Source organism: Silene latifolia, chromosome 10 (assembly GCF_048544455.1).
Source record: "Silene latifolia isolate original U9 population chromosome 10, ASM4854445v1, whole genome shotgun sequence".
NCBI lineage: Eukaryota > Viridiplantae > Streptophyta > Magnoliopsida > Caryophyllales > Caryophyllaceae > Silene > Silene latifolia.
Genome location: NC_133535.1, coordinates 120,950,800 through 120,972,782, shown reverse-complemented (window position 1 = coordinate 120,972,782; position 21,983 = coordinate 120,950,800). Strand labels below are relative to the sequence as shown.

The 21,983-nt window shown below is 36.7% G+C and overlaps 1 pseudogene; it reads left to right on the top strand.

Annotated features, from left to right (window-relative positions):
* The first annotated feature begins 8,312 nt into the window (after positions 1-8,312).
* On the top strand, positions 8,313-20,566 carry LOC141608125 (equilibrative nucleotide transporter 3-like; annotated as a pseudogene).
* Positions 20,567-21,983: the final 1,417 nt, after the last annotated feature.

The window sequence follows — 21,983 nt, the reverse complement described above, 5'->3', positions numbered from 1 at the left end:
AGACACAAAAGCACATCACCAACCAACTATCATAATCCGACAACCATACTGATGTAACAACAACCGAACCACATCACAAGACACTCTAGACAACCAACAGTACTGAGTAGGCGAAACTACCTTTAGCCAACCGCAACGATTCCACGTTCAATCACACATCAGCCAAGCAAAGAATACACATATACAAATAGTACAATAATCCATCACAACCACTACAACCCTAACTGAAAACGACTACGACAATGATGATGATGTTTACATACCTACACATAGCATACTGGCGTCAAGACCGCTACCCGACTCAAGAAACCCATCCCTACGGCACAAGAATCCTCAAAGGCTTCTATGGAAGGAACTAGGGTGAAGGGAAGAAGGAGAGATGACTTTTAGGTTTTTAGGAAGAGGCGGAAATGATTTGTGATTCTACCAAAACACGATTATAAATCCCCGCTTTAAAGACGCTACTCGATCGAGTGACTAACTTACTCGATCGAGTGGCCTCTACTCGATCGAGCCTCCCTTTTACTTGATCGAGTGGCCTCGACTAGGTCGAGTACCACACACCCAACGCTTACCATGACACAAGATATCTCTCGTAAGACTTCCCAAAGGCCAAGATATGTTGCTAAGGTCTGTCAACGTCAGTCAACGGGTCCCTAAAAGGACGGGTATTACACTTTGGATCTGTGGTTCCATCATAAATTTTCATAGACGGAATTACAAACTTTTTAGGCAAATCCACTTTTGTTATTTTGTCTATAAAAGGCGAATCAGCATAGCTGTCAAGGGCAGCTTCTTCTAAACTGGCAGGAACTCCAGGTATCTTCTCGAATTTTTCATTTAGCTTCTTAATTTCTTGAATTACTGCCATCATGATAACTGTTGCGGATTCATCAGGTTTCTCATTGTTGTTGTTTGGCTCACCATCGCCATCAACATTGATAAACTTAGAGCCACTTGGACTCCCAAAGCTGGAAAAGTCAATGTTTTAATAATTGATGCAAACGGTGTTCCTGGCTGGAATCTAGAGCCTACTCCCTGGGTTTTTTCCAATTTTTGTTTTAGAGCTGACTCAGATTCTCAGCCTTAGTTTGCGCTACCTTGTCTTTCAAGCTTTCCAACTCAGCTATTTTTTAGAGGGCTACATTCAATTGTTCTTCAATGGTAGGTTGGGCCATTTTTTGTAGGTTATCTAGATTTTTGTAAGATAAGGAAAAAAGATTTTAAAGAGCTAGATGCCCCACGGTGGGCGCCAATTATTTTGTATGGATTTTGCGCAAGGCGAAATCAGGTCAGGGTAGGTCTAGGCAGGGTTAACTAGCTCGAATTAATCCGTGAGTTGGTATGACATGGTATAAAACTAGAATTATAAAGTACGGTAATAGACAATAATAAGACAAAGAATTTGTACGTGGAAAACCCTTAAATAATGGGAAAACACCACGGGCACCAAGCCAGGAGAGGATTTCACTATGATATTGTATAATTTGAACAGATATCTATAATTCAGCTCGTATTTGAGTATTGCTAGTATGTTGCTAAGAAATTATCTTGTCCCTTGCAAATGATCTAAGTGCTCCTTATATAGTTCAATGCTGAACGGCTGCCAGATCTTTCTTCATCAATGCTGGATATTCTGTCTTAATTACCTGGAATAATGCTCATTATTTCTCCCTTAATTGTTGTCCTTAATTGCTTAATCTTTCCAATTAATGCTCCAATTATTGCGCGTATATTCGTCTATAATATGATCTCTTGGTCAAATATCGTCCTGATATTTTGACCGTTGTCCTCTCCATGGCATGGCGCCTGTCTTCTTGTGTCTTGGCAGCTTGACGTCCTGACACCCTGATGGTCAGGCTGAGATTGAATGCCATCCTGGGATATTTGTGAGTTTCCAGGCCCAACAGCAGCATAGTCCCTGGAACAATACATAGCAGCCATTGCCCGAGCAGACAACTCCTCAGCCTGATACTTATAGAAAGGATCATCAACCATGAAAGAATGAGCCTGGATCTGTTCCTTGGAAAATTGAACCTCATCAAGCCTGACCCTAACCCTCCTAACTTCATCTACTCCCTCTGAAGTCTCATCCGGCCTCTTCCTCTTATCTGCACGACTAGGCTCATCAACCACAACCTTTAGGGGAGACACCAATTGAGTTTGTTGGGTAGGTGCCTGGACCTGTAAAGTGTTATCACTCCCTGTAGCCTCACTGCTCCGTGATTTCTCCCCTGTGATCTGGGAAATGCCTGCCTTCACTAAAGATAATACAAAGCTAGAAATCCTGGCAGAAGCCCTGGTAGCTACACGATAAGACCCTATATTAGTAATATTAACATGTGTTCAGACAAAACAATTCATAAAGAAAAGACAACAAACTTATGGCCTGACGAAGAAGCCCCTGAAGCTTTGGCACCCTTAACAGCCTTATAAGTGCTTAACTTAGCCTTCTTAAAATGAGGCATATGTGCTTGCCCGAGACAGGCAGGCCACGCCCTCTCTTCATTAGGCAAGGCCATGAAAGCAGTAATTCGGTCAGCCGATCCCTCAGCATCAGGATTATTAGCCCAATCAGCCACTACAAAGACAACTCAAGTAAGCCTATTTTCAAAAATTAATGTACAAATTATTCTAACCAAAAATGAATGCAGGGAAAAGAATTTACCTCCCTCAACAGCAAGATAGCTGAGATAATCCAAGTCAGGAGCAATGGAATCTGCCCTGATAAACATATAGGTCTGTGCCCAACCCTTGTCATCACCTGAATCAAAATTGGTAATCGGATGATCCATCTTTGACCTGACTCGAACATTTAAACGCCCAGTAGAATTGCTCTTCAAATGGTAAACGTTCTTAAAATCTTCAAAAGTAATCACCAACTTATGCTTGGCACATAGATGTTCAACATAATGAACAATTTTCTAAACCATTGGCATGAGTTGGAAAGGGGGAACCTTGACGGCCCTGAGAACTCCAGTCATGAACAGAGAAAGTGGGAGCCGACAGCCTCCTTTGAACGCCCACTCAAATATACAAAACCAACCAGGAATACACCAATTAGCCTTGACTGGACCGCTTTCAGGAAACCAAACTTCAGCCTCATCAGGGAGAAGACCCATACCTTTCAAATAATGCTCAAAAGAAGGCTTCAATTGATTAGCCTCAGGAAAAGAAGGAGACAAAGACTTCACAGGGGAAAAAGTGACTCCCCTGTGTGTCATGAACATAATTTCTGGAGGAGCAAGAACCTCCACAACTTCATCTTCAGGAATAATATCAGGAACGTCAACCACTACCGGAGCCTATTCAGCCCCAGCAGCAGCCTTGGATGCAGCAGTCTTTCTCCTTCCTCCGGTCATTTTTTATGATTGAAATATGAAGATTGATTTTTTCAAAAAAGAATTTTTACAAGGGAATTTTAGAAGATAAAGATGTAGAGAGATGAAGAATGGGAATGTGAAAGCAAAACAAACGGTGCAAGGGTTTTATAGCCGCAAAAAATAACGGCTAAACACAAGTGGATAAATCTAATCATGACTCTCCTACGGTTTGATGAACCTACCTCATTTATGAGCAACTAGCGGTTATAGAAGTTGAAAAGGACTCAAATTCTTTTCCGGTAAAATATCCTTATATATCTTGCCTGGCCCGAATTTTTTATCTCCTTATCCCTGGCCAGATCCACTGGGAATAAGAAGATAAGGGGCAATTGTTGAGCCCACATTTACCCTGCCTGATCAGCCGATAATCAGGCAATATCCAAAGAAAGCCTGGACAAAAGATATTTGGTACAAGGCATCCAAACAGGCTAAGCAGGCACCAACTAGGAGGGAAAGACAGGTCAGGCATTCGTTAAGCCAGGCCTGAACGGATACCTCACCAAGCCACATTATAAGCACAACCAGGACGCGTCATGAAACATCTAAAGTTCACAAAAGTGGTTCCTATTTACACGGAAGACTTATTCAACAAAACAACAACAACCTTGATACAGTCAAAGTAGCCAGAATGACGACAGCCAACCCGTGGAGTCAACTAACTACTTCCGGGTAAATAGGGCACGAGGCCTATTTACCAGGAAACCCTAAACCAACCTAAAAGGACCATTGAAAGGCTACTATAAATAGAAAAGAAGAAGAAAAGAAGAGGATTACTTGCTTATTTACTCATCCACTCGTGTTTTTACTCTCATACTTGTAATCATAAACTACTTAGCATTATTATTAAGCAGCCACACTCTATTCTTTGCCTGACATACATATTCCCTATCAGGATACCTAAAAACATATAAAATAATCTCTCCTGGCTTGGTGCCCGTGGTTTTTCCCTTATTCCCAAGGTTTTTCCATGTATAAATCTTTGTGTTTTATTTTTGCATTTATTTTCTTATTTTTTCTTTCACACCAGTCAGGCTATTTCTTTTGAGTTAGATTACCCTGCAAATTCTTCCCTGGCAGGACATTATCTCCGTGAGAATTCCGGTTAAAACAGATGTCATCATTGTCGTCGTCAATTCGCATCGCTAGGTAAGTCGTTGTTTTATTGTCATCTTTCAGTAGGCTTCTGAGGTAGTCTTGTAATAGGATGTGGTTACCCTTTGTAGGATGCATCTCGGAGTTTTGCTTGGCTAATTGTTGGATGCATTTTCATGGGTTGGCGATAAGGTAGGGTTTCCTTACTCGATTTATTGTTAATTGATTTAAGATTGTGTTTGTATAGTATACGATTGATTATCTGCTGATCATTGTTGGAGCATTGCAGTTAGTGTGGTTGTTCTGATGGTTGTTGAGTGGAGTCACTTGCGGGAGTGGCTTCACGCCCTGGTTTTGCCCTCTGTGGAACCCGCCATAGAAGGGGATGTGCACATTAATGAACATGGTTATCGCTCATTGATGAACGGGGCTTAGGTGGGGATTGGCTGCAGTCCCCCACTAGTGGTGAAGATTACCTGTTGCGATGGGTAATCTGGCAGGGCTATACACTTCGGTGTGTAGTCGGTTACTATGTGAGATCGGGAGTTTGGAGGTGGATGAAGATCAGCCGGTTACCCTTTTTGTACTTATCTTATTTTGTTATACAGTAAAGTGACCCCGTTGTTGTTTTTGTAAAATTGTGGTGATCCATTCGGGGATGGTGAGCAGTTGTTTTGTCAGGTACAGTTAGTCATGTTGCTTGCGGTCTTGGAAGGGGTTCGAGTCATCACGCTACTGAAGTAGAAGTTCTTGACGCTCTGGCTCAGTAGTTTTGATAGCTAGTCTTGTTGTATGTTGTCACATCGTTCACCGTTATAAAAACTTAAAGTATTTAATAAATGTTCTTATATTGCTGTTTTGATCTACTACATTGGGCAACCGAGATGGTAACATCTTCATAGACTGGGATGGTCCATGGTAAGGCATCTTGGTGTACGGGGGTGCTACAAAGTGGTATCAGAGCGACGATTTTGGAACCTGAACCAATGAATCAAATGAACATAGGGTTTCGAATTAAAATTAACCTGGTGTATGTGTGTTGGGAGCCCCCTTATGTCGGTTTTGGGTGAGAAGGCGCCCTCATCTCAAAATCCCGGCCCCAATCATGCTTAAGCTAGCCACCGGGGAAGGGTAGATGATAGGAGTGTTTTGTGTTAAGTGTGTGCGCCATATGTACTTGTTTACAGTAACTTGTGTGGTGATGTGTGCTTAATGCTTGTGAATGGTTAAGTTTGTGAGTTGTTGGACAAATGATAGAAGGATAACATGAATTGAGCAAGATAATGTGTGACCAGAAACTTCGTAATTGCGTATGATAGGCTTCGTGCATGACATGTGTTGTATGTGATTTCCATGGGAATAATGAAGTGTGGTATGTGTGTAGGAATGCATGATGAGGTGTATTGATGTAAGTTCATAGCTCGGTCTTATCTGTTGTGTAGTCAAGTTTAGTCGTGCGTATTAGTTATGTCGTGAATTTCTTACTACGGTTATGTGTAAGAAACATGTATCACTTGTAAAATAACTTAATGACGGTTATAATTTGTGGTGCGTTTTGATGTGCTAGAATTAAGTTCTAACGGTGCCGAGCCCGATCGCATGGGACTCCGAACATCGCTGTTTGTTTTGCAGGAAACTTTTAAAAATCTAAAACTCTGTTCCTGTCCACTTGAACTCGGTCGAGTAGAGTTGATACTCGACCGAGTAGGCCACACTCGACCGAGTAAGGAGGCACTCGATCGAGTACCCAGAATGTCAGATTGTACGTGCTACTGATCTATGGATACTCAATCGAGCAGACCGAATACTCGACCGAATAAGTCGTACTCGGCCGAGTAAATACTCGACCGAATACACGGTTATCGTGACTCAACCCGGTTAATCTAAAAACCCTATAACTCCTCTTTTCTTTCTTATTTCCACCTCATACCTTCTCTATTCCTCATAATCTTTCAAAAACTCTTTCTCTCTCAAGCACTTGGGTGATTCTTGGTGGTAATTGCTTGTGGATTTCCATCCTTGTTTGCTCAAAACCTCCATCAAGGTAAAGTATTTAATCAATTTCTTCAGTTTGTTATCAATTCATGATAGAACTTGTTCAAAAATTTCGAATCCCTAGTTTGTATAATCCAAATTTAGTGTTTCTATTTTGACATTTTTGGTTTAATTACTCTTAAACATCGCCTATGCTTTCCCTAAAACGATTTCATGTTTAAAACTTGCTCATCTTATGATTGCACAAACTTTTCTGGGGTTTAATCTAAGTTAGATTCTTGGCCCCTTAGATTGTCTTAGGATGCTCCGTAAAGGATTATTTGATGCTTTCCCTTGGATAGTCAGATTTGTGTTTGCAAGAAAGATCCGTCTTAAACTTCGTCTTAAAAGAGTGTGATTTGAAAAAAAAAAAACAGTCCGCACTATGGGAAATTTTTTGGAAATACCCTTGTTAAAATTTATCCTTTTGCAGCATGCCGAAAGCAAAAGCCCCAGCTAAGAAGCGGACTCGTGTCAATGTTCATTTGGAAACGGGTCAATCTAGTCAAGAACCCGTCGTCGTCCCTCCGGTGGAAGAATATCCATCGGTAATCTTTTCTAACTTCAAGTAGCGTAATGCCTTTGTAGCTTTGATGAGTCGGACCATGAGACCCACCCGGTGTGTGAACCCTGACATCTTGGAGACTTTTGGGATTAAAGCGGATATAGTGCACATCTTTGAGACCTTGGGGATAGAGGAGCTTTACCACCTACAGAAGAAATCCTACCCCTATCTGACTTTGGAGTTCTTAAGCTCCTTTGTGTATGACGTGAAAGGGAAGACTGTTTCTTTCCGTCTTATGAATGTAGCAAAGAATAGTGGGGCACCGCTTTACCTACCATACCTGACTGGCCGCCTGCTCCTAGTGCTAGTGCCATGCTGATCAATGACATTCAGCATGTATCCCTCTGCATGTTTCTTAAGATGATGACCTGTCTTCTGTACGCGAGGGATGATGTGAGTAAGCTAAACTCTCATGAGGTCATGCTGTTGATGTCTTACCTTAACCTTCATCGGGGGAAGCCTTTCTACTATAGTGCTTCCGGGGTTGTGTGCTCTAGTTTGGAGCTTACGGCACGGTCTCTGAACCGTCACCTCATGTGGGGCCATAGTGACTCGTTTAGCCCAGCGACTGACTGACTTTGAGGCTCCACCTCCATCGGGGGATGAGTTATTTGAGACCGTACCTACAATGAACGTGAAGTATTGGTGTAATAATAGATGGCTTAGGAAGATGGAGGATAGGTCATATGCTTGGAGAGTGAGAGGATCCTCGTGGATGGTACTTCCTGATCCTGCGCACCTACCCGTGATTGACCATTTTGCTGAGTATGACCCAGGGAGTGGTGCACCTAGACCCATGCCTCAGTATTACTTGATTGACCCCACCATCCTCCTAGACCTACCCGAAGCCTACCACGGTGTCTAAGAGACAGCCGGTTACTCCCCCACCATGTGAGCGTCGGAGAGGGAGAGCGTCTAGGGTCGACGAGGTTGAGACTGAGCCCTATTACTCTACACCGAGATTCTACCCACCGCAGTAGTCGCCCTACCCCAACGTTCATGACCCCTGGATGGATATTAGTGACTTGACTGAGCGGATCTCCCCTACCTAGTGCTCCGGAACATGTATGAGATGGCCCATAACCAGGGTATAGGGACAGAGTTGGCACAGCCCGTTTGGTGGAGGGGACCCGTAGTGGAAACATGAGTCTTTTATAGCTACGGCACTGACCCTGGCTTTTGGAGGCCACCAAAGAAGACCGAGTTTGGCTCTCTTGCGGGACCGTGGGGAGCCAACTATGGCAGTCAGCTATGCGGTGGAGGCTATGCAGCTGGAGCTTTTCAGGGAGCAGGTACATTAAGAGCTGGTACATCCGGTACAATTGGTGGTGAGGAGAGGGAGGAGGGTCCGGATATGTGATTTCGTTGTATTTCTGGATTTATTTTCGGTTTGTTGATGGATACTTATCGTTCTTTATCGTACTCTATTCTTTTGGAGGATTGTAACTGGCCATAAGGCCGCTACTTGCTTGCACGTACTATGTTTGGGATCTTTGGACATAAACCTTTCGTTGGTGAAAGAGTATGTGATTGTGTGCAGGCATGACCTTGGTGAATATGTGCCTAGAGTCGAAAATTTGCTCTCTGCCCTCGAAAACTCGGCCGAGTGTAACGGCATACTCGGCCGAGTAGCGCTTACTCGACCAAGTACACTATTATACTCGGCCGAGCACCCAGAAATGCACCCTTCGTTGTTGAAAATCGATATAGACCTAAGTGGATAACTATTTTGTCCTGTGTATGCTTCAATACTTTGCTAATGTTTCCGGACCTTATTGTGAGGTACCTTGTATATGTGATCGTGACATATGGAAAACTCTAAAGTATGATGGTAAAGATAATATATGGTGTGATTGTGGGTAGTAGTAGTAGTCCCATTTAATCAAGGACAATGGCGTTTTCATACTCTTTGCAATCCTCTAAGTGTGTTGTGGGTATCATCTCCTTGACTTGCACTCATAAAGTGGGTGTTTACATGTGTGCGGGGGTGTTGTGTTTGCTTTGTACTAGTATATATGTTCCATAATTGTTGATACCTTGTTTTCAGTTGACCTTGGTGAATGGGTAGAACGAACTTTGGGGACGAAGTTCCTTTTAGAGGGGTAGATAACATCGCGATATAAAAGCTCTAAAAGTCCTAACAAGTTGACCAAAATTCCTTTATTTTTCATCTTTTCCTTCTATGTTGTATCTTCATTCATTCAACTTTCGTTCTGCGAGTTATCACGAACTTAATTTTTGTAATCGATGCTATAATTGTGTCGGGGTGACACCTTGTAGTGGTCGGAGTCTTGTGTATCTTACGTGTCTTGTTGGAAGCGATATACCTTTTCTTATGTTTACGTCGTCGCGTTTAGGAAGTACGGGTTGAACTTCGGGGACGAAGTTCCTTTTAAGGGTGGAAGACTGTAATACCCGCCCTGTTTAAGGACCCTTTGACCGACCTTTTGACCACGGAAGACCTTAGGAGGGGGTAGGTGAGAGGATAAGAGACTTATGTAATGACTTACTCGGCCTAGGATGGGCTACTCAGCCGAATGGTGGTAACACTGAACCGAGTAGGGCATATTCGGTCGAGTATGACAGTACTCGATCGAGTATAGCCGCTGTTGACGCGTTATTATAAAATGTAAATCGTAAGTCTTATCTTATTTTTTCGACGGTTCCATTTCTCCCTCTAACCCTAATATATCTCTCTCTCTCACCTATCACCCACCTTTTCCCTACACTCTCATCTAGCCTAGACACTAACCATGGAAGGGGATTGAGTTACGTATGAAGTATGCAAGTAAGGATATCATCGTTGTCGTCGTCGGTTCGCATCGCTAGGTAAGTCGTTGTTTTGTTGTCATCTTTCAGTAGGCTTCTGGGGTAGTATTGTAACAGGATGTGGTTACCATTTGTAAGATGCGTCTCGGAGTTTTCCTTGGCTAATTGTTGGATGCATTTTCATGGGTTGGCGATAAGGTAGGGTTTCTCTACTCGGTTTACTGTTAATTGATTTAAGATATGTTGTATTGTATACGATTGATTATCTGCTGATCATTGTTGGAGCGGTGGAGTTGGTGTGGTTGTTGTGATGGTTGTTGAGTGGAGTCACTTGCGGGAGTGGCTTCACGCCCTAGTTTCGCCCTCTGTGGAACCCGCCACAGAAGGGGATTTGCACATTAATGAACAGGGTTATCGCTCGTTGATGAGCGGGGCTTAGGTAGGGATTGGCTGCGGTCCCCCACTGGCGGCGAGGATTACCTGTTGCGATGGGTAATCTGGTAGGGCTACACACTTTGGTGTGTAGTCAGTTACTATGTGAGATCGGGAGTTTGGAGGTGTATGATGATCAGCTGGTTACCCTTTTTGTACTTATCTTATTTTGTTATACAGTAAACTGACCCCGTTGTTGTTTTTATAAAACTGTGGTGATCCATTCGGGGATGGTGAGCAGTTGGTTTGTTAGGTACAGTTAGTCATGTTGCTTGTGGGCTTGGAAGGGGTTCGAGTCATCACGCTACTGAAGTAGAAGTTCTTGACGCTCTGGCTCAGTAGTTTTGATAGCTAGTCTTGTTGTATCTTGTAACTTCGTTCACCGTTGTAAAAACTTAAAGTATTTAATAAATGTTCTTATATTGCTGTTTTGATCTACTACCTCGGGCAACCGTGATGGTAACACCTTTATACACTGGGATGGTTCTTGGTAAGACATCTTGGTGTACGGGGGTGCTACAAGTGCATTTTGGGTATTTTAAGATGTTTTCATTATGTTTAGGGGTACCACTGTTATTTTTGAAAATCAAGGGGTATCACGTAGAATTCGAATAAATATAAGGGTATCATGTAGAAAAACCCTATTATATAAACAACATGAAAAAATAGAAAACACATAACATTTCCTTTAATATCTTCAGTTAAATATGTATACGTCAAGAATAAAACATTGATTATGACTAACTAGATATTATTTTTAGTTAAATATTTATGTGTTATCTTATAAAATTATATTTGAGAAAGTTCAACCTATTTTATTCACGGGTAAACTCTTAGACATTATTATATATAGTTGTTAAAAAAAATAAAAGGTGCAAATTTCTTATAGATATGTTTGACACATAACACATGTAAGACACAACTAAAACATTTGAATAAGTTTAGTTTCGATCCTATATGTTTGATACATAAATATCAAATGTTATACATACAAAATTAAAAATTGCATAAAATTATATTCACATTATTTTGAACAAATATTTTACCTGATTTGGAACATAACGTATCGTGAAATGATATATTTTGATAACTTAATGTTGATTCTTGCATTATTCGAATAAATTTTATTTTAATTAATATGATATTTGATCAGTTACAATTTTTTTTTTGTAAAACGTTGATCATGTGTATTTAACTATAACTTATTTGTTTTAATTAAAATTATATATATTTTATTTTAAGATACTGAACTTAAACCTAAAAAAATTAAATTTGAGAAAAAAATTAAATTTATTTTTACTTATAGGTAAAAAGATTACAAGTTATATATGAATTATATCATTTTTCTTCAATTTTAATAATAAAATTTTAAAACAGGGCGCGCGAAGCGCGAGATACTACCTAGTTAAAATATAAAACTTTTTATTGAGTTTCGCCCAAAAAAGTTGTCAATCACCCCGGGTCTCAAATTCCACTCCTGGAAGCCTCCCACTTATTTTTACAAATGTAATTTCAGAACAAAATTTTGCAGATTTGTGAATTACTCACTCTTTAAATCCAGGTTTTTTTTTATAAGGGGGTGTATTAGAATCATAAATCATTGAATGCTTTACCACTCAACGTACATTTTAGTTGAAATGATCTTTTCACAATCGGGTCATTGTAGGGCTCACCCAAAATAGTTGATCATAAATTAATAGTTGAATCTTGAAATTGAAGTTGCCGTTGTACATGCAAGATATCCCACTAGAGAAACAAAACATGTCGAACAAAATTATATAGTTTTGGTGTCATGGTTTTTTTTGGTGTGTCCAAGTATTGCTTGTAACTTGTGAAGCTTTGTAATCTCCACTTCACTTTCCTGTTCCTTCATGTGTCACTTTCCTTTCATCCTTTTTTTTCTATTAAAACAGTAGTTTTTCTATTCAACATTTTTAATTTCTTGGATGATACACGTACGTTTTAAATAAGACCATTAGTTCCAAGTTTCAACTTCCAAGTAACAACTTCCTACACTCGATGTTGGTCATTAAATACTACGGTTTTATATAAACAAGACCATTTTACAATAAAAGGAAGTTTTTTTTCCAAAATAATTGTCTTTCCGAGATCTACAATTTAGAAAACAAAATCGGGGTTTTATGACTCATGACCAGGGGATACAGTAGTTAAAGTTATTTTGGAGAAAAATAGGGGTATTTGTGGAAAACGTGCAAATCTCAGGGGTAAAATGGGAATTATCCCTATTTATTATTAATTTTTAATTTACTACTCCCTCCACTTTTTAATATATGACGTTTTGCTTTTTCGAGACGAGCCTTTGACTTTAATATTTACAACAAAATATTTGGTAAAAAATTATAAAAATTATACCATTAGATTACTTATGAAAAACTCTTTCATATGAGTATACATATCACTATATTTAAGCATATAATTTGAGAGATATTGAAGAGAGAAGTGTGTGTCTCGAAATGTGAGAAAGTCATATAAAGAAAAATAGAGGGAGTAATTATTTCTATGTCATCAAAATTCAACATTTTGTTAACGGTGTTACATTAAGTGGTATCACGGACACAGAAGTAGAACCTCAAGGGTACCAGCAACAGATTCTTAAAAGTAGGGGTACCATGGAAAATCTGACAAAATTAAGGGGTACCATGAGAAATTTCCGATTAATTAATCATATGATAAAACTATGCTTTAAAATACATATAAGCATATTTTATTCCAACATTTTTAAAGTCCAAATTATTTTTATCCTTTTATATATGTTTTATTTGCTTTATACACAAAACTTTGATAAATTTAACCATTTTTAAATCAGGTCACGAACTTAGCGAGTCTAAATCGTAGACTTTTATTTTATTGGTCTATTTGGATTCAGTTTTCCACCAACAACCGTAACCGTATATAAAAGGCTATGATTATTTGCTATAACCGTAGTTTTATCTACTCTGTATTTCTTAAAAATAAATTTTCTGCATCGATTCACGACCTATGACTACTCTGTCTGTCCCGGTCATTTGTTGTCCTATTCTATTTTGGGGTGTCTCAGTGAATTGTTTTTCTTTTTTTAGGAATGAATTTGATGAGCATTTGATCATACACACTAAATTTAATCCACTTGTCATTTACTAATTGGTCCTCTCCTTTCTTGGTCTTTGTGTCAAAAGTAAAGGACAACAATTGACCACATAGAGTAAGTACTTAGTAACTCAGAATATATTTGATTAACTTGTGCATTATAAAAACCCAAAATCTAAAACAATAGGTAATTAAATACTGACTAACTATTCAACTCAATCAAGGGTAATTAATGGCCTAGAATTCTAGTACACTATGATATTAATGACGGTACGCTTGACAATAATTTGTAAGTAATCGACCTTAAATTAACATGATTCAATATGCAAAAGTCCTGAATTATCTCTCTAACTCCTCAAAAGCTTCTATTACCTATAATCCACAACCAATTTAGGCAAACACCTGAAAATATTCCACCGAAAAATATCAACACCAACAAGCTCCCTACCGCGTTCTGTTCCGCTCCCTACATTAGTTACAATACCCTGTAAACAACAAAATATTCATTTATCTAATCAAATTAATCGGCGGTTAATCAAAGTTTTATTTATAAAAAGTACCTTAAAGCCATTGGTTGCTTCAGTCATGACACAAACTGCAAGATAACAATTAGTCAATCCTAGTAGTCCGACCAACACGATCATCCATCCTTCACTTGCATACTTGGCAGTAAAGCAAAATACAGGGACAGAGACGAAACGGGCAATAATGGCTGTTGCAAGTCCTCTTCGAGATTCCTACCTCAACATGCATGTTGATAAGTAAAGTATATCTTCTAATGAGGTCTAAGTCAATGTACATGGCAATCAACACCGGAGCGTACCTACAAAAAATGATGACAAAACTCGTAAATTTCGAGGGATTATTAGGATTAATTGAATTGTTGACGAAGATTTAGGGGGATAAATATACTATACCATTCTCCTAGGTTATGCTATCCTGCATTTTCATATAGAAAATCTGGAAAAATGGTCAATTCCAACACATAAATTAGAAACATATCCAAGAAGTCCCACTTTTTGTAGAACACTTCTTTGGTAGACAAACAATTTTCGATTTTTGTAGTAGCATCAACGTGCATAGATTCAAGCACCCTTATTATTCAACACTTCACATCGGCTGTATGTGGCTCGCACATATGGGCAGAGCTAGGAATTCAATCTACCTAGGGTTAATTTTTAAAATGATACAAATAGATGATAAAAAGTTTAAAAATTCTTGAGATTTGAAATACGACATACAATAGAAGGCATATAGGTCGATAATTTATAAAAAAGACAAATATGGGCATTTTAAGTTCGTTTATATATTTTGTTAGCCAAATAAAAAAAATTACAATATACAAGTTATGACTGTATCATATTCTCCACGTTCGAATTTTAGGGGTGATACCGAGCCGAGCTCGAGCCCGAGCCCGAGTTGAGCTTTGACCGAGCAGATCTCGAGTTGTTCGCGAGTTGCGATTTTCTCGTCTCATTACCTATGTTGGATATACCTAATTAATACGGAGTAGTTACGTGAACTATTTAACAACGACCTATTGAAAAATGAGTTCATAAGACAAATCTTCTGAAATTCATCCGGTGTATTAACCTCCGTCTTGAGACTAATCACAAAGCTGGCATATGACAAGTCTCCCAATGGTTTACGGAAAGGCACTAGTAAGTTTCCGTAATGTCATACCTATGTATGTCCTGTTTATCGACTCTGAAACTAATACTTCACGCCCAGTATTTGTAGTTTTGTTTTGGCTATTGCGACAACAATTGAGTTCCTGTGCGTCTTTTTTACGTTCTATATTTTCCCAAATTGCTTATTGTCAAGTACTTCCGTGCAAATGCAACTAGTTCTCTCTTCACAGATGGCTAGACTATAACATGATTTCACCCTGAGTTATAGTGTTACTCACCTATTGTGAGTAACAATTATACAATTAATTACTCCCTCTTATTCTCTATCTTGTTCCACATTGCTTTTAGACAAATATTTAGTGGAATGGTAGTATGTGGAGGAAAATGAAAGTAGGATAGAGAATGTAGAGTTACATGTTATATTAACCATAAATGGATAGACAAATAAGAAAAGTGGAAGATCACTATGACTTGCCGGTTTAGGAAATGTGGAAGATGTTAGTGAATATGAGGGAATATATTATAAACGGTTATTAAGAAGTAGATCATTTAATATGGGATGTGGGCTGCATAAACGCGAAACAAAATTAAATTACACTTAAGTAGAATCAAATATAAATGATTTATAATGATACTGCATAAAATCAAGGCAATTAAAGTTGCTTATGGTTGCAAATTAGGTTTATTACATGACTTATTGTTCAAGGTTGATTTATAAATTTGCACTTTTCTTTTATTTTTCCTATGCTTTTGCCTTTCATCCTAAATTCATGTATATATTTATGTTTGTAATTAACTATGATTTAAAATTAGGTTCGTTACATGACTTATTGTTCAACGCTGATCCATAAATTTGCAGTTCTCTTATCTTATGTTCTTATATACTTATTTTTATTTTTTTATCCTAGAGCGTATATATCTCATACGGGAAAAAAAAATTAAAATACATATAAGTAAAATCATATTTAAAGGTTTTATTTGGTGAAAACATATAATTGAAGATCAAATTACTTATTTATTAATATTTATTCATAAAATATTTATAATATAATCATAATATATTCATAATTAATGATTTTAATATCATTTTATGAACACGATTTTACGGCTTACACGAAATTTGAGTTTTACGATCTCATTATATAAGAATATATATTAGTTTTTTACTACGAAATTGAATCGTAGGATCGTATTATGATCCTACCTTTACATATTTTCAAATTAATAGGATCGTAAGATTCTACAACCATGTTATAATCGTAAGACCCAAGATCGGTTAGGCATTTTTAGATCGTAAAAGCGTGAATCATAAGATCGAATCGGGATTCTGACACCAATGCTTGTCATGTACGTGTAACAGTGATCAGGCCGATATTTCGAATAGCGTCTATATTAAATAAAAATTATCTCCATAACTTATTGTGTTTGATTTTTGTTGGAGAGTTGGATAATCGATCTTTAAGGCATCGTGTCGATTGAAGCACTTCAGGCCAGTCGATACCACCTCAAAATGTGGTCAAACTCTCCAGGGCAGTCGATGCCACCTCAAAACACATCTATTCAATTGTGGTTGGATAAACAATTTTTGCATTTTTTTTCTTAAAGGGTTCTCCCTATATTCTCAGGTATATATACTATGAAGTTTAAGAAAACGTGTTGCTTTTTATTTACATTTTAAAATTTTTAGTTCATTTTGTTTTGTTTAATTGTTGGTGTCAATGATTAGCTTTTATTTTAGAGCGTTTTAAATCGGGTTTTCTAAGGTGAATAATAAGGATTCACAAGATTTTCTCGTAAGAATTCGAAGTGTTAAGACTTATTTTCGCCATGTTTTTGATGAAATAATTCTGAAAGTACGTTTTTATAACATGTACTTTAAGGGCATGCATATGTACTTTAAAACCTTATTACAAGAAAGATTCACAAGATTTTGTCCTGTTTCAGCATATTTGATGAATAATCTTATGAATCTGTCATAAGAGCACATGTTAGAAAAACGTAAATTTAATCAAATATACTCCAAAACATTGCTTTGTTTTTTTACAGGTTCCAAAACATTGCTTTATTATTGACTTTTGTAAAGCAACAATTAAAAAGTTCTTTATATTTTGTTTTGTATTATTAATCTTCTATAAGATGTTAGTTAATTAGTTAATTAATTTCATATTAGGAAGTTTACCATGAAAACACCATATGAAGAAAATGGGACTCCCACTAGAATGGAGGTAATGTTGTCTTTAATGAATTATTTTCTTTGTCTCGATCATTTGTTTACGTTTTTTATTATTATTTGTGACGAGTATTTTGTTTGCCTAATTATTTTGATTTTATTTTGGTATTTCAGGGAAAACGAACTGCAATTATTTTGTGTTGGTTGCTTGGAATGGGTTCACTGATGTCATCTAATATTATGTTGACCATCGAAGATTCGTACTACAAATTTTTCGTTGTATGTAATTAATTACCTTTCTCTTATCATAATTTGAATTATCTCTTGTTAATTTTAGTTTGATTAGTGGAGATATAATGAGTAATCGGTTCATTTCTTATATCTTGACGTATCAATTAGTTGACACAAATATTATCGTGGGTCATATTCAAATGATTTTCATTTTATAACATTATTGTAAGTTCGTGCACATTTGACCTCCCTGGGTCTACTATAAGCGGGTCCAATTGAGACATTGGTTTAACGTCATTATCAATAGGATTTTAAAAATAATTGAATATATATTATTATTCATTAAGCATATCTTTTGATTAGTGAAGATATATCGAAAAATTGTTGCGCGTTTGTTATATCTGAAAGTACAAATCAGTCAACACAATTTTTATCGTGGATCATATTCAGACGATTTTCATCTTATAACCTAATTGTAAGATCGTCTATATTTGACCTCATAGGACTACTATAATGGTACCAAGTGATACATTGGTTTACCTACGAATTCAATCAGCAGGTATGTAAGGAAAAAAAAACTCCTCCCTCTCTCTAAATTTTTAGAGAGACAGTGAGAATGAAAAATAAGATTGACATTTCTTTCTCTTTTTTCTAGCCTTTTCCTGGAAAATGGAAAACACAAGTTTCTCCCTTTTCTAGCTATTTCTTCCTCTCTTCTCTTAGAACAGATTTTTCAGTTAATTTTCCGGTTTAATTTTTTACCTTCTTTAAGATTTGATGGTTTGTACTTTCCATTTTTAGCACCGGAGAGTTACTTACAATCATACATATTTAGCTTGAAGGTTTAAAATAAGTAGGAATTTTAACAGAATACCTTCATGAGGTTTAAATGTTTAATCTCATGAATGAATTTCAGCAAAATTTTATTAGAAATTGTTATTCGGTTTTTTGGTTGTTTTCTCCATTTTCATTTGTTGATTTAAAATGGAGATCTGAATCTTTAAAACCTCTTTCTTGATGTCAGAGAATTATTGTGATTTTTTTTATAGTTGCATCATTTTGAGAAGGAGATATGCTTTCTTTGTTTATCTCCACTCTCCTCAGTTTCATCTTTAGTTTTTTATTTTTTATTTTTCTTTCTCTCCTTTGTTGTGTTTTCTGTGGGATTGCAAAGTTTCAAGAGACTTTCTTTGAAAGTTTTTATTTGTACTCTTTATTTTTCTTATTTTTATGATTTGGGTAATTTGAAAGTTTTTGACTTTCGATTACTGTTCACATCCGTGAGGATGTTATAGGTCAATTTCGATTGACCTAGTTTCCTTTCCTTATCAAAAAAAAAATTGATACATTGGTTTAATGTCATTATCAATAACATTTTGGTTGCTTTATGTCGAGAATAGGTTATGAGATTTTCATTGGTCTTATTTAAGACCGTCTTAACTTAATCATGTGTAAGAGTCATCTTAAATTAAGACGAACTTAAACAAGAATTGGTGAGGATATTTCCATTGGTCAAATTTCTTGTTTTATGATGAAGGATTATCATCCCTCAAGAGTGTTAACTAACTCTTGTACGTCTACCATTTGCTATGAGATTTATGTCAATCTTGGTCTACTATGAAGCGCGAGTTGAAAGCAAAACATTTCCCGGCACACGCACTTTGCCATTAGCACTCTTTTTTGTATAGTGGTAAGTCATCTTTGAATCTATCTCTTTGATTGTAATCCCTTTAAATATTTTCTTCATATCAATTGTACTGTAATAACTTACATTCAGAACTTATTGATGAAGACAGTTAGATCTAGCAACATCAGGAAAAGGCTGTGTTGGTCCTTATATAGGTATATGTCTCCTAGTTGGTGCTTTCGGAGTTGCTAATGCTCATGTCCAAGGTAGACTTGTCGGTGACTTATCCTTCATGTTGCCGGAGTTTATGCAAGTACGTATACTTCTGATCGTCTCACTTATGTTTTTTGTGTATGGTTAATGGGTTCTCACCTGTTCGTGTAAGGTTATATATAATCATTTTAAATGTTTGCATTCAGTCATTCTTTGCTGGTTGGGCTGCATCCGGTGCATTAATTTCCGGCTTGAGACTAATCACAAAGTCAGCATATGACAAGTCTCCCAATAGTTTACGCAAGGGCGCTAGTAAGTTTCCGTAATGTCATATTCCTGCAAAAAAATATGTATGTCCCGTTTATCGACTTTGAAACTAATTCTTCGCGCCCTGTATTTGCAGTTTTGTTTTTGCCTATTGCAACAACAATTGAGTTCCTATGCGTCTTTCTTTACGATCTATGTTTTATCAAATTGCCGATTCTAAAGTACTTCCGTGCAAAGTCAGCTCCTGAAGGGCCTAAATTTTGATGCTGTCGGTATCCACAAGGTAAGTCACACTGAAATCTAGTATCAAAGTGTCAAGACATCTGCGAACGACATGCAACCAATGTGAAATGTTGAATAATAAGGGTGCTTGAATCTATGCAGGTTGATGCTACTGCGAAAATCGAAGACCGTTTGTCTATTAAACAAATGTTCTACAAAAAGCGGGATTAATTCTCGGATCTGTTTCTAATTTATGTGTTGACATTGTCAATTTTTCCGGGTTTTCTATACGAAAATACAGGAAAGCATAGCCTAGGAGAATGGTACAGTACATTTATCAGCCTAAAATTTTAATGACAATTCAATAAATCCTAATAATCCCTCGAAATTGACGAGTTTTGTTATCATTTTTCGTAGGAACGCTCTAGTGTTGATTGCCTTGTAAAATGTCTTGGACTTAATTGGAAGATAAACTCCACTTATCAACATGTTGAGGATGGAATCTCGAAAAGGACATCTAATTGCAGTTATCGCTCGTTTCGTCTTCGTCCCTGCATTTTACTTTACTGCCAAGTATGCATGTGAAGGATGGATGATCATGTTGGTTGGACTACTAGGATTGACTAATAGTCATCTTGCAGAATTTGGGTCATTACTAAAGCACCCAAAGGATTCAAGGTAATTTATTTTTTAATTTGATTAATTGCCGATCAATTTGATTAGATAAATGAATATTTTGTTATTAACACGGGTATTGTAACTAATGTAGGGTCCAAAAAAAAAAAAGCGGTAGGGAACTTATTTGTGTTGTTCCTTCTCGGCGGAATATTTTCGGCTGCATAAACGCGAAATAAAATTAAATTACACTTAAGTAGAATCAAATATAAATGATTTATAATGATACTACATAAAATCAAGGCAATCAAAGTTGCTTATGGTTGCAAATTTGGGTTTTTACATGACTTATTGTTCAAGGTTGATTTATAAATTTGCATTTTTCTTTTCTTTCCTATTTTCCTTTGCTTTTGCATTTCATCCTAAATTCATGTATATATTTATGTTTGTAATTAACTATATTTTAAAATTGGGTTCGTTACATGAGTTATTCTTCAACGTTGATCCATAAATTTGCAGTTCTCTTATCTTATCTTCTTATATTCTTATTTTTATTTTTTTATTCTAGAGCGTATATATCTCATACGGGAAGCAAAATTAAAATACATATATGTAAAATCATATTTAAAGGCTTTATTTGGTGAAAACATATAATTGAAGATCAAATTACATATTTATTAATATTTATTCATAATATATTTATAATATATTCATAATTAATGATTTTAATATCATTTTATGAACACGATTTTACGGCTTACACGAAATTTTAGTTTTAGGATCTCATTATATAAGAATATATATATTACTTTTTTACTACGAAATTGGATCGTAGGATCGTATTATGATCCTACATTTACATATTTTCAAATTAATAGGATCGTAAGATTCTATAACCATGTTATAATCGTAAGACCCAAGATTGGTCAGGCATTTTTAGATCGTAAAAGCGTGAATCATAAGATCGATTCGGGATTATGACAACAATGCTTGTCATGTACGTGTAACAGTGATCGGGCCGATATTTCGAATAGCGTCTATATTAAATAAAAATTATCCCCATAACTTATTGTGTTTAATTTTTATTGGATAGTTGGATAATCGATCTTTAAGGCATCGTGTCGATTAAAGCACTTCAGGGCAGTAGATACCACCTCAAAATGCGGTCAAGCACACCAAGGCAGTCGATAGCACCTCAAAACACATCTATTCAATTGTGGTTGGATAAATGAATTTTGCATTTTTTTTTCTTAGAGGGTTCTCCCTATATTCTCAGGTATATATACTATGAAGTTTAAGAAAACGTGTAGCTTTTTATTTACATTTTCAAATTTTAAGTTCATTTTGTTTTGTTTAATTGTTGTTGTCAATGATTAGCTTTTATTTTAGAGCGTTATAAATCGGGTTTTCTAAGGTGTATAATAAGGATTCACAAGATTTTCTCGTAAGAATTCGAAGTGTTAAGACTTATTTTCGCCATGTTTTTGATGAAATAATTCTGAAAGTACGTTTTTTTAACATGTACTTTAAGGGCACATGTACTTTAAAACCTTATTACAAGAAAGATTCACAAGATTTTGTCCTATTTCAACATATTTGATGAATAATCTTATGAATCTGTCATAAGAGCACATGTAAGAAAAAC